Source organism: Palaemon carinicauda, chromosome 1 (genome assembly GCF_036898095.1).
Source record: "Palaemon carinicauda isolate YSFRI2023 chromosome 1, ASM3689809v2, whole genome shotgun sequence".
NCBI lineage: Eukaryota > Metazoa > Arthropoda > Malacostraca > Decapoda > Palaemonidae > Palaemon > Palaemon carinicauda.
Window position 1 is genome coordinate 240,724,496 of NC_090725.1, and position 15,000 is coordinate 240,739,495.

Consider the following 15,000-nt stretch of genomic DNA (forward strand, 5'->3'; position numbering starts at 1 on the left):
GTGGTATGGTATTAGGCATTACCAATAGTTTGGGTATGTTATATTATACCATAAGGGAGGGAGGCCATAATAAAGGATTATAAACTCTTTAGTGGAAGGAATAGTCCTTAAATGTTAGATAAACCTCATCACATTGGAAAATAATCAAGCTTGTACTCACTCCTTTGGGAAAGTCACCAAATGCCCTGGGATATAAGTATTTACTGTCCTTTAATCCTTGTATTGATCACCTGTTTATAGGAAGAGCTCTTAGGCGAGTTATAGTTCTCACGAGAAGTAGTCAGCTTACATAAGGATGAAGATGATACCTCAGCCCTCTCAGAAATGCTGAGGTTACCAACCTCGGGGAAATGTCCTTCACTGGAAGATTCTGCGTTTCAATATTGTGCCACATCCTCAATATCTATGAATTTTAGTTTTAATGATAATATATATAATTTGATCCTCTGTCTGTTGGGGTTTAGACATTTCATCCCCTTGTTCCTCCCTCCCGGAGGAGGTACTCACATGTTCAACCTTTCGTAATTGTCAACTTGTAATATAGATTATAGAGGACACTCCAAATTGGGGCAGGTGACGCTCTGACCATTGAAAACGCAGATTATCTCTATATTATTAATATTATTACTACTACTACTTGCTAGGCTACAACCCTAGTTGGAAAAGTAGGATGCAATAAGCCCAGGGGCTCCAAAAGGGAAAATAGCCCAGTGATGAAAGGAAACTTACGGAAAACATATTTTAGGAAGAGTAAAATTAAAATAAATATCTTTATAGACTATAGAAATTTTAACATAACGTGGAAGAGAAATAAGATAGAATAGTGTGCCCGAGTGTACCCTCTAGCATGAGAACTCTAACCCAAGACAGCGGAAAACCATGGTACAGAGACTATGGCACTACTCATGACTAGAAAACATTGGTTTAATTTTGGAATGTCCTTTTCCTAGAAGTAAATACATGAAAACTACTGACAATATAAACGAATCAAATTCTATTTTCCACACATCAAATAAAAAATATATGAAAAAAACTATAATCAATATAATCTGATTATACAATAATTTCTTCTTTTGGGCAGCATTACCGGACTAAAATTATTACAGCCCTATCATTACTGGTATTATATGTCATCACCAATCATCCCAAGGTTTCGGGCCACACATGTAAAAGTTGACGAGGTAGAAATAAGGATGAGTTCTCCAACCTATTCTTTTTTTACCTGCTTTGTCTTACGGCACAATTAACACAAAAATGACTATTCACCAATTTGAGCCATTACCACAGTAATTGCTATAATCCCTATACCTGTACCTACTTAGCGTATATACGTGAGTATCGTGAAGAGAATGAACTACATGGAGATTCTAGTAACCCATGGAGATTCTTGGTCACTAGAAACATTGACCTTTTGGTTAGTGTCAAACATATGAACTTTAATATCCGACCGCGTATAATTTGACACCAATAATAACAGAATCATCTAATTGCTTAGTGTACAGTATGTTGTAGACTTTAAGATAAAATGTTTGGCAGACAATCTACATTCAGATTAAATTTCTAGTTTACTGGTGTCTTCAGGTATGTTTTCTAATCCGGTCCTAACGGAGTAGTGGATGTTATTCTACTCGTACTTATTATATATTGGTACCTTAATTGGAGACCATGAATTGAAAAGTCATTTGCGTGAGCATTCACATAGTTTTTGTCCTTTGTCGTGCTATTATTATAAAGACTAATAACACAACCCAATTTTAGTCCTTTAACAAATTATTGTTCCATGACACAAATAAATTCATTTACGACTCATTTTCAGTCATCGACTGATTGAACAAAGTCTAGGTTTATCCTGTCATCAGCTACGATTGCCTCGTGTGCAGGTGGATGAACCCGTCTATGGTATACTCATCTATGGTATAATATTTCCTTTCCAACATTATGTGTAACTTGTCATATACGTTAAGTTTATCTAGTATCCTTCTCACCATCACCTGTATTGTTTTGTAGTAGAGGGAAAAGTACTTTCCAGTTAGCAGATATACAAGCTAAATAGGATTTTGAACTCGCCTAAAAGGGGTAAAAATGGCTCCGATTATAGAATTCACGGCTTCACCATCATTGAGATCTTCATTCTTTTTAATTCACTTATTACATTAACCACTTCAGTTTCAAACATAATTGAAGAGAAAATGACTGGTTGAGCAAGAGTTCTTTTTCAGTTTTAGCCTATTCTGTCTTCGCCAATTTCAAATGCTTGAAAACTTTGTTAACGGTCTTTTCCGATTCGCCCACTTTTTATTTGTTTTGTCTCTAAATTTCAAAAGTGTCTCATTAATCACACCTTGGTGTGTATTTAAAGAAGACTTTATTTAACTCTGTACTTCAAGCAACTCATTCTCCGTTGCTACATCAAAGTTTGTGGATAAAAGCACATAGATTGTTGAACACTCAATTCTCCCACGGCCCAAATAGGGAACTGTCCTATAGAAGAACTCAAATAGCTCTCTTCTTTTCTCAATAAATTCTCATCACACTGAATCCTAGTTTCATATTCTAGTATTGCTCATTTGATACGATGGTTATTTCCATTTGTTTCTGTAGGAAACTGTTTAGTCTTCATGCTCGACCGTCTGCTACTTCCACATCTAGGGATAAGGAAGTGGTATGCACACAATCCACGACCTCGGTCTTTCTCTGAGGCTTAAATGTCAAACCCAGTGCTGCTCACCCTTCAGGAACCGCCCTGATCTCATTTTAGCAAAGTCTGGAAGGATTTATCCTAAGACGATATTAGAGGCAGGTATTTATTGCCAACTCATGACGTCATCACCTATATTACGTCCCTCAAATGATCTTAGCGCTGCTGTGGCTCCCTTCACTCGCAATTAAACATAAACTCATTGCTCCTCTGTTCTGGAAAACAGTACATGGATGTCCTGCGCACGCCATCTGCATGGGTCATTAAAGTACTCACCTCGGCTGAGTAAACTCGCACAGTGATTGGCTCTAATTTTGCTAATATGAGTCCCGGCCCTGGAAACCATGATCCACATGAGTAGAACTTAAAATATGTTGTGTGCATGACTAATATCCCCTTCACTATATATCAGATTCACACAAGTGTATCTGGTGGAGGTAATCTAGTAGATTACCATATACTGACACACAACTTAACATGTTATTCACATTCGTAAGCAATCAGTACCTAAACTTCATCAAAGTTATTCATACATCTAACAAAACAAGAAATGAGGCATAAACATATAAATTATCATACTCATCAACAATGCCATACATGTTGTGTGTATTGGCGTACATATTTGTTTGAATTTGAGAAAACCACCTCCTCAGGTATCACATGTACTGTATACATACCTAATGGTGTTCAGAATATTTTGTATGAATACCATGGTATGTTTCACATTAATGATTTATGGGCCCAAATACAGTGGTTTTAACTTGTGCTTCATTATCTGCAGTCTTTTAAAATAAGCTCGATCTCCCTTATTTTGACAAACACACTGACGGGTTTGGTCTAAAGCCAGCCATCATATTCTTTACAATGAAACAGTTTCTGAACTCTTATTCATGTCATTTTTCTTCTTTCTCTGATGCAGCTCAAGCTCCCAAGGTTGCAAAGGAAATGATGCAGAGCTTTCAAAACTGGCCTCTTTTGTTCAACGTATCTTAGGATGTGAAGCTTACTCGCTGCGACAGAATTTCTATATTTGAAAACTACGTTTGTCCCTGAACCCAGTTCATCTGTAACCGCATCACTCACTAAAACAGCTTGAGTCTCTTGGCTCCATCATTCTCTCCTCGGTGAAGCATCCTCTGCCCTTCCATCCAGGTTATCCATGCCTTTTCACTATTAATATGGTTCTTTTGCGTGTTACTCTACGCTTATAATTGATAGACGCTTATAATTAATAGACAATGTCTTAGTGGCTCCCAAAAATCAAAGACAGTTTCTCTTCGGCCAGACTCCTGCAGGTACTGTAGTTTTCAGGATAACAGCAAAAATGCACTTATTTTTCTCCATTTATTGTTATTGGTTTCGACACTAGTTTTGGATCACTTCGCAACCCTTCTTCAGGACTACATTGAGTTTTGGAACTAAACTTTAATGTAAAGATTATGGTGGTGAAAATTTGATACAAAAATATTTGGAAATTTGGAAAACATTAAAAAAGTGGATAAATGAATACTTTAGATTCGTTTAAATATAAATATGAAAATTTAAGATAATTTTATAAATACATGAATTATTTTTCAAAAGGCTTCACAGAATTTCAGGAAGCTCCTGATTCCATCCTTTCCAGCGAAACGTCGTTTTTTCCTCTGGAACTCCATCTCTCGTTCTAAGCAGACCAAATTGTGAAGCTTACATGCTCATGCAGAATTTGGTATGTGATCTGCATTTATTTTGGACTCAATTCCATTTGGAGCAGAGCCTTTCCTAATGACAAATTGTGGTTTCGATACTCCCTCATTTTGTTTGCAATGAAACAGTTTCTGAACTCCTATCTATACCATTTTCTTCTTTCTCCGATGCAAGTCAAGCTTCCAAGGTTGCAAAGGGGTTGATGCGGAGCTTCCAAAACTGGCCTCATTTGTGCAACGCAGCTCAGGACATAAAGCTTACTTGCTGCCTCAGAAGTTCCATATTTGAAGACTACGTTGGTCCCTGAATCCAGTTTATGGAACCGCATCACTCTCCAAAACTGCTTGAAGTCGCTGGCTCCATCATTCTCTCCTCGATGAAGCCTCCTCTGCTCTTCCATCCAGGTTAGCCATGCCCTGTCACTTCTAAATACGGTATTTGGGCTTGTCATTCTACGTTTATAATGAACAGACAATGTCTTAGTGGCGTCCAAAAATCGAAGATAATTTCTCTTCGGACAGACTGTCCTGCAGATAGTTTTCAGATTAACAGTAGAAATGCATTTACTTTTATCCGTTCATTTTTATTGGTGTCGACACGTGTTGATATATATATATATATATATATATATATATATATATATAATATATATAATATATATATATATATTATATATATATATATATATGTGTGTGTGTGTGTGTGCGTACGCGTGTGTGTATGTATGTATGTATGTATATGTAATATATACAATATATAGTATATGTATTGATACATATATATATATATATATATATATATATATATATATATATATATATATATATATATATATATATATATATCTATAAATATATATATATATATATATATATATATATATATATATATATATATATATATATGTATGAGTGTAGAATATGTATATTTATGGGCATAGAAATGGTTCCACGATGATGAAAATTAGTATTCGGAAATATATGTATTTATGCAAAGCTTTCGTCCTCAAATGACGTACGAAACCTTTGGTAAACTGTGTAACTTACAAAAATAAACATAGTATTTTATATTTTTTCTTATATTGTAAAACCTTATCTGAATAACAAAATTAGAGAATGGTCGACACAGTAATTATTTTCAATATAGGATCATAATTTTATTCTCCTCCATTTCCGTCCGGGAAAAAGATTTTCCTCCCACTGTACAAAGCGAAAGCATACAAGTGATGTCTTAATCATTTCGACTCATTTTATCACAGTATGGGACAAGAGTTTCATCTTAAATCGGGCATCATTATCTTGCAACAAACAACTTTTCACCAGGCAACAGGTCAAGTTCCATTCGCTATTTCCCGTCTGCAAGCGGTGGAATGTAAATAACACCCTTCGGTGCTGTTGACATCTCAATACTGAAAGATTTACACGAAAATATTTTCATGAAGTAAACAATATTCTGAAGATAAAAAGGTTAATCTGTTCCTTGCATTTTTTACTGGTATGGTTTCGACATATTTAATAAATATTTCCCCTACTATCAAAGAAATTATAGCCAATCCAGAGAAGGTTCTTCTTGTACTGAGGATTCATGGCATTAGAGCGCTCCAGTACTGTATGCTCTCCACAAACTAGAAAGAATTCCAGCTCGGTTGGATAGCCTTTGGCTGCCATAAAAACAATATTATTGATCATGATATGAGTGCTATCATTGCTATACCAATCTGACGGAGACTGTCCTTGGTCATAACCACACCTGATCTTAGAAGAAACGAGAATGCATACATTTTTCTTACGTCACAATTGCTATATTGCCATCTAGAATTATCTTTTCTATTATAGTCAATACCGTATGCTGTTTAGTGCATATTTAGACAATTTTACTGACTGCTTGAAACTATCACATTCCTTGATCGTTATATATTTTAGCTGTTCATGACATTTATTTGAAAGTAATAATTATTGTATATTTTATTAAAATGAGAAGAGTAAATTATCTTGTAAGGTTATATTTTTCCATGCTTGTAACTTGATACAAGAGGCATATAGCTCAAGATTGCATTTCTACAGATGAAGTTTGGGCTCTTGATAACAATTTACAAACCTTGAGTCATTTTCTTTAACAGGAAGCAGCTAAAAGTGAAAATATATCAGTACTTCCTGCCATATCCGTATTTGTGACTCGTGGGTGAACCCTCTGAGCAGTAAACATCCACATCATAACCTACTTCAAACACATATGAAGAATGCTCGTTATCTCCAAGTTGGACGTCACATTCACATTGGGTCACTGACTCTTAATATTACTTCCTGGCCAGTAACACCCCTTTACTTGTCTAAAATAAAATATAGACCTTTACTTTTCAATCCCTGCATCGGCTGTCTTATTTTCACAATCAGAATATCATCACATGCTATTCCCTTATAAGTAAAATTATGCCCGATAATTCTTAATGTTTCCTTTCATCGTCTTTCCCCTTAGACAAGAAATTGTTGTTTTTACCACCCATTCCTTCCGAACTTTTCCATCATCATAATTTACATTGCACACTCTGGCTTGCCACTAAACGCAACTATCACGCTTCAGACCATTTTACTTCTGGTGTCTTTCCATTCATTAACCTCTAAATAGCCTTCCCATTCCCTATTTCCTCAACAATTACTCCAACTTTAGCTAGCCCTTTCCACTGTCATTACAACTTTGCCTTTTTTATAAGTTCTATAGATATTAAATCTTCAACTGGTGGGTATTTAGTGTAGGGTTCCGGGTTGCATCCTGCCTACTTAGGAGTCCATCACTTTTCTTATTATGTACCTAGGATCACACTCTTCTGCATGAGTCCTGGAGCTACCTAAGCCTCTAGTTTTTCTAGATTCCTTTTCAGGGGTCTTGGGATCGTGCCTAGTGTTCCTATGATTATGGGTACAATTTCCACTGACATATCCCCTATCCTTCTTATTTCTATTTTCAGGTCTTTATACTTGACCAATTTTTTCCTCTCTCTTCAACTCTGGAGTCCCATGGTACTGCGACAACAATGAGTGATACTTTCTTCATGATTTTGTCAATCAACGTCACGTCTTGTCTAGTTGCATGCATCACCCTATCTGTTCTGATACCATAGTCCCAGAGGATCTTTGCCTGATCGTTTTCTATCACTCCCTCAGTTTGGTGCTCGTACCAATTATTACTGCAAGGTAGCTGAGGTTTCTTGCACAGGCTCCAGTGCAGGGCTTTTGAGACTGAATCATCCCTCTTTTTGTACTGGTTCCGTGCAAGTGCCAGACATTCGCTTGCTATGGGGTTTATGGTTTAAATTATTATTATTATTATTATTATTATTATTATTATTATTATTATTATTATTATTGTCTTTATGAAAGAATCTCGATTTGTTCTCATATCTTTGTTTGTTTATGATATTACCATATATTTGTCTCATTTGTTTTTGCGGTCTAACCTGAAGTTTGTCTACAAACAATTCAAAAGACATTTGCAACTGAAACTCCGCAACATAAGGAATAAAATTATGTTCTAACCCTATGGATAATAAATCTTTCACCCTCCTACTCAAGAGCCTATCTGAAAACTTATACACAGCTTTATTAACATCAACTGTCGGGGGTTTATAAAATCCCCCTAGAAAAAAACAACTTTTTGGCATGTGTTAACATTACATTATCTTTATATTTCTCAACATTTTTATGTACAAAAGATCGAATATGATTAAAATCTAAAAATCCTAATCTGTTTTTACAGGATCATGACATTCTAAAAGCACTCTTTGTTGTACACTCTGGTCTTTCCTTTTCGCTCTTAGTTCGTTGAGAAGTAGCGTTGTTTGCCACTCTTTGTAGAACGGCTTTAGATGCATTGTTTTCTTGTAGAGTTTGAAACGCACAAATTTCGGTGATATACTGTATTATATAAAAGACATTTTTCTAAATACACTACATCTAGTTTAGTTTTTTCGTATTTTCTTTGAGTCGTCTCCCACTTCCTTATCTCGATCCAGGCTTCTCTACTATATCTGTCTGTTATCACGTCTACCAGTGGGAGCCCTCTTGGAAATCTCACTCGAATAAGAAATTGTAGGATGTTCAGCCATACAATCCATGACATTTTTTTTTCTACTTTTTATTCCCTCACTAAAGCTTTCGGGTACCTTCCTTAACCCATCATCAGCGGCAAAAATTAATTTCTTTACGTTAACAAATACTTATTATATTTATATACATTACGAACAGAGAAAAGCAGTTTTACAACATCGTAAGTTAAAAAAGATTAATAGTTACAGTATTTACCTAATAACTAAAGTATACAAAAAGTTTCTTAATATAAATAACACATCATGGAGTGAATTCCATAATTGGAATTAGACTAAAAACACGAATAATATAAATACTTAAGATAATTTCAATGGAAAGCTCGTAGTTTCATTATTTAAAGTTGGCTTTAAGGTCTTAATTAGACTTTCAGCGATTCGAATTTCAGTTTGGTAATTCCTTCTAAATACTATGGAAAATTCTTGTAGATTTACCTGTTTGTTACAAATGTTTTCTGAGTGGTCCCTCACGGATGACTGGAGGGGCCTAGCAAGGATCTTTTTTGTTCTGTAACTTCTTCCTTCATGTTCCGATGTTCTGACAGCTAGGGCTCTATTGCTAGAACCCAAATAGCAGTTATTACAAACTACACATTTATACTTGTAAACAATGTCAGAAACAATGTCAGAACGCCAGTTAGAGGGAGTTTTGTCTTTGTATTGGAAAAAGTTTTTCATTTTAAAGTTATGAAAAATCGTTTTTACGTCAATCTGAGGAAAATGTTGATTCGTTATTTTCTTTAATTCTTTATTTATCACCTTGCATAATTGCTTTCCTTGATAGGGCAGTTTTAGACATACAGTCTCTTTATCTACAGTGCTTTTAATGGGCTTTTGTGTGAAGATGTTGTTTTAGAATCTCTATTAAATATTTCTACTGGGTATCCATTATTAAAAAAAAAAATCGTAAAAATTATATTTCTATATTAAATTTGATATGTCTTTGAAATTCTCCATGCTCTGTATAGAAAGGTTGAAAACGCATTCAGTTTAAAGCGATGAAATGTAAAGCTGGTGAAATTGAGGCCTACTCCGGTATAAGTTTTCTTTCTGTATACTGCAATATTAATAGTACTTTGTTCTCTTTCCAGCATTATGTCTAAAAATGGTAATTTATGGTTTTCTTCTTCCTCTTTCGTGAAATTTATCTTAGCGTGTTGAGAATTCAAATAAGTAAAAAATTGTTCTGCATGCTCTTTTTTCTCAAATATTATATGTGTCATCCACAACCGTCTGTAAAATATAGGCTTAAAATCTATTGGACATTGTTCTAACCATTTCTTTTCGTAATAACATAGAAAGACATTTGCTAGGGGTGCACTAAGAGGTTGTCCCATTGCCAACCCATATTTCTGTTTTTAGTACTCGCCATTGAACATGAAGTAGCTGTTATATGGATTGCCTAAGGTACACAAAGTGCACTGGCCCACCTACTATCTACCACTGCAGAACAAATGCCTCATTCACGTCAGTTTATGGTCTTTCTATGCCAGTGTATACTCGTAAATTTTCTTAGTTCGTCAATCCTTTGTCTTTTTTTCCTTCCCCTGGTTCTTTTGTAATTTCTAGGAACTTATTCTTTTATTCTCAATGTCCCTCTACGTCTACTGTATTATCTGTATTTTGTCCTGAACATGTTCATTTCTTTTTCTTATATGTTAGAATATCCTCTACTTTAGTTTGGTGTCGTATCCATGTTGCACCTTTTCTGTCTCTTAGTGTTAATCCCATCATTATTCTTTCCATAGATCTTTGACTTTTTACTAGTATATGTTCCAAGTTTCTGATGCATAAGTTAATACTGGCAGGACTATCTGATAAGATACTTTTCTATTTGGAGAAAGTATCATTTTAATTTTCATAATTTTATTTGGTTTACCAAAAGGTTTCCATCCCATGGGTACCTTTTTTTTAATTTCGGTCTCATGTCCTGGGGTAACACTTTACTGTGTGTCCTAAGTACGTATATCTCCAAAGGATTGTCTATAACCCTTATTAGTTGTCTGCATTTGTATTAAACATTATCTTAGGTATACTCATGTTAATTTTCAGTCCTACATTTCTGCTTTTTTTTTTCAAATCTTCTATCATCCTTTGCAATTCTTCCCATGATTCACTAAACAGAACTGTCATCTGCAAATCTTAAGTTATTAAGGTATTCCCCAATAATGTTAACACCTACATTTTTCCAATAGAATTTTTTTTTTATTCAAGGCATGCTGTGAATAATATAGGAGAGATGGGGTCTCCCTGTCTAATGCCTTTCTCAATCGGAATTTTCTCACTATCTTTATGTAGTTTTAGGATGTCTGTACTTCCTGTATAAATATTTTTAAGTGTTCGATCATAGGAATCATCTATTCCTTGTCTTTGAAGGGCTTTCACGGCTGAGCATTTGACAGAATCAAAAGCTTTCTCATGGTCTATAATTGTCATACATAGTGACTCCATAATCTGTCGATTTTTTTCCGTTAGATGGTTAATTCCATGGATATGGTCAGTATTTGAATACCCACTTAATTAAATATATATATATATATATATATATATATATATATATATATATGTGTGTGTGTGTGTGTGTGTGTGTGTGTGTGTGTGTGTGTGTGTTTGTGTGTCTATAGTTTAGTACACTGGTCGACATTCATATTATCATCAAAATACATTTCTTTATGATAAGTGTTTAGAATAAACACATATTATACCACCTACCCGTTGATTGTACGAGTTTTTAATCTCTAGCTTGAACAAAGGTTGCGTTGTTACCTTGGACATATTTTAAACTTTGTTGTGGTGTTTATCTTTTCAAGAGATATACCAGTATGGCCAATTGTGGTGTTTATCTTTTCAAGAGATATACCAGTATGGCCAATATAAAGTTTGACACGTGAATTACAAGGGATATTTAATTAATTTTATTAATGCGTCATAGTTTTTAAAAGCTAAGTTAAGTCTATTTTTTAAGAAAAGGGAAATGTGTTTCAAAGTTTAAACTATGCCATACAGTTGTTGTTTTATGTTTTTCATCTCTTATAACTAAAAATTTCTTTTGCTGGTCTCAATGGATCGTCAAATACAATTTTAGGATGAACCATTGGTCTCTTTTCCTACTCTTATTTATTTTAATTAACAGTTTATCCAGGATTGCATATCCGAAATAACCTGAAAAAAAAACATTGTGGGAATAATGATCTCTTAACTTTATTGCATTAACTTAAACAAAAATATTCTCATATAGAAATACTGGTGGACATAGAACACCACAATATCACACCTGACATTTAAATCCTTTTGTCTTCTTTAGGGGATATAGGCTCCCACCCCATTTGCTTTCAAAATGCTTGCAAGTTCGTTAGTAGTCGTAAGTTAGTATATATATATATATATATATATATATATATATATATATATATATATATATATATATACACACATACATATGTGTGTATATATATATATATATATATATATATATATATATATATATATATATATATATATTATATATATATATATATATATATATATATATATATATATATATATATATATATATTTCAGTATTTTTATCAGGTTATTAGGGCTATAGACGATGTCTTGAAAATAGAGAAAGTTGGTCGGGAATCGGGATTCAAGTTTTATTTTTTCTTCTAGTATTTCTTGTTGGGGGCAGTTAAGGGAGTAGTAAAAAGTAGAGGGTTGGGCATGAATGTAAAGACAGTTCTGTATGAGAAAGTGATTGTACCAACTGTGATGTATGGATCGGAGTTGTGGGGAATGAAAGTGACGGAGAGACAGAAATTGAATGTGTTTCAGATGAAGTATCTAAGGAGTATGGCTGGTGTATATCGAGTAGATAGGGTTAGGAATGAAGTAGTGAGGGTGAGAACGGGTGTAAGAAATGAGTTAGCAAGAGGAAGGCCAAGGTTTGGGTGGATGGATAGAGTGAAGGAAGCTCTGGGTGATAGGAGGATAGATGTGAGAGAGGCAAGAGAGCGTGCTAGAAATAGGAATGAATGGAGAGCGATTTTGACGCAGTTCCGGTAGGCCCAGCTGCTTCCTCCAGTGCCTTGGATGACTGCGGAGGTAGCAGCAGTAGGGGATTCAGCGTTATGAAGCTTCATCTGTGGTGGATAACGGGGGAGGGTGGGCTGTGGAACCCTAGCAGTACCAGCCGAAGTCGGTTGAGTCCCTTGTCAGGCTGGGAGGAACGTAAAGAGGAGAGGTCCCCTTTTTTGTTTCATTTGTTTGATGTCGGCTACCCTCCAAAATTGGGGGAAGTGCCTTGGTATATGTATGTGTGTATGTATTTCTTGCATCTGAACTTCACGTATCAGTTCCAGTATTTTATATATATATATATATATATATATATATATATATATATATATATATATATATATATACATGCGCACATTTATTTATATATGTATTATACACATACATACATACATGTATATGTTATAATTATAGTCCGTCGAACCTGTTATTTATGTTTATCTTAAGTGCAAACCTGACTTCCTTGATAATTCCTCACTTCTGTTCTAATACCTCTTTGACTCGGTTTATTCAATGCTTTCTCTATATATATGTATATATTTCTCTATTTTCACAGCCTATTTATGCTCTATGTTCAAACTCTCCCCTTCCTCCTTATTATTATAATTAATATCATTATTATAATAATAATTATTATTATTATTATTATTAAACTCAAATTTTCTTATTCCATTTTACTAATTTTCGGATGGTTTGTATCTTGTTTTTATTTTTCCACGCTATTTAGGGCCTGTATCTATTCCCTCGTGTAGGGTATTTTCCTGATTAAATGAATTCCTTTCATTTGTAGTTTTAGTTTAGCCGACATACTTCATACGTAGTTTTATATGTAATCATCTACGTTATTTGCATACAGCTCTCCATTATGAGTCTCCTATGTGATGTTTGTGCATCTATTGTATAATTCTCTCTCTCTCTCTCTCTCTCTCTCTCTCTCTCTCTCTCTCTCTCTCTCTCTCTCTCTCTCTCTCTCTCTCTCTCTCTCATACATAATATTGTTACATTGCTATGCAGCCTATCCCTGTCCACCAAATGCATATGGTAACATTTAATTAAAAATAGTCTCCCCACTACGCGAGCGTTTCGTAAATCATTCCTTCATCAGAAAATCGACTGCTCGATTCGTTTCTAGTTTTTATGGGAATGTAATTTTCATGTAATTTCCTCACTGTCGACGTTCTTTTGATTTTGTAAGGACCACACACGAACTAGATGGCATATTTAGTTTTATTTCATATCATCCTTTATAAGGAAAATCGCCCACCATTGTTTAAAGTGTATCAAAGGTCTAGTCATCGATTTTAAGAGACGTTTTACTGAATCGTGTTGCTGTTATAAGAAAAATATTATAGAACACCTTGAACTACTGAAATTCTTTGTGACTTGTGAAATGGAGTATGTAGTATCTTATAAATTTATAGAATGTAAGACCATAATGACTTGGGCTAAATATATCAAGAAACCTAATGAAAATCGCAGGAGGAACAACTTTCGTAAATGCCTTCATAGCTCAGTGGCTAGAGCGCTGGTCTAGTAAACCAGAGGCCGGGAGTTCGATCCTCCCTGAAGGCACGGTGGAATGTTTTGTTGTTTTGTACACTTGTCTAACGATGAATTATGTTAAATTATTTTACATTTATGCCAACATTCGAATCAAATTAAATATGGATATGGTATATAGATGGGAATCTCGGGCGGGGGGCCGGGTGATATTCGGCGAAACGTATTTTATATGTTTTTTTTTTTTTTTTTTTAAATCTACGTGAAATTATAATGACTTAAGAAAATATATCGAGGTAATGAATGTTTTCTCGAGAGGAAATCCAAGTAACAGATGATTACAACGTGATTCTGTACAACTATAACACTAAAGATAGAAGTAAAGATACCTCTAATAAAGGTAAAAGTTTCTTTCAATGTGTATCTTAGCAGTAAATACTTTCAAAGATGAGATGTCGGGTTTGAACAAGTATTTTACCCCAAATTTATTATCATAAAAAAAAGAAATTGCTTACGTTTTAAATTACATTCTTTCATATACCATCAACACTAAAACATTTCAACTTTAAATTATTTTAGTCAATGGATAATAGAACATAAGAAATTAACTTGTTTTCTTCATGACAGCAGCTGTGTTCCTTATCATGCATATCAATCAATCATTCAGTTCTAATCAGATCACCAATCAAGAAGATATCTTCATCGGCAGAGTTCGGATATCAATTACACAGAAAAAAAAGTCCTGTAATACACAACGGCATTTGATAAAGCTAGTGTTGAAGCTATCTCATCTGTTTCTGAAGAGACTCGGTTGATAACATTCAGCAATAACATTGAAATCGTTTACTTTGACAGATACAGAGATTGGTGTCAAAGCCCATCCATTGCAGTTCATTTGGTATAAACAACTCGAATTTGACAAGGTTGTTTGATCTTAAATTCCGTGTTAATTTTTTAT

The 15,000-nt window shown here is 34.4% G+C and overlaps 1 long non-coding RNA gene and 1 other non-coding gene across 2 annotated transcripts in view; both read left to right on the forward strand.

Annotated features, from left to right (window-relative positions):
* The window catches only part of LOC137654583 (uncharacterized), a 244,028-nt gene that overhangs the window by 180,640 nt on the left and 48,388 nt on the right, over nucleotides 1–15,000 (forward strand). The window lies entirely within an intron of this gene.
* TRNAT-AGU (transfer RNA threonine (anticodon AGU)) lies at nucleotides 14,042–14,114 on the forward strand. Its single transcript has one exon. It is a non-coding gene; the product is annotated as a tRNA-Thr (tRNA).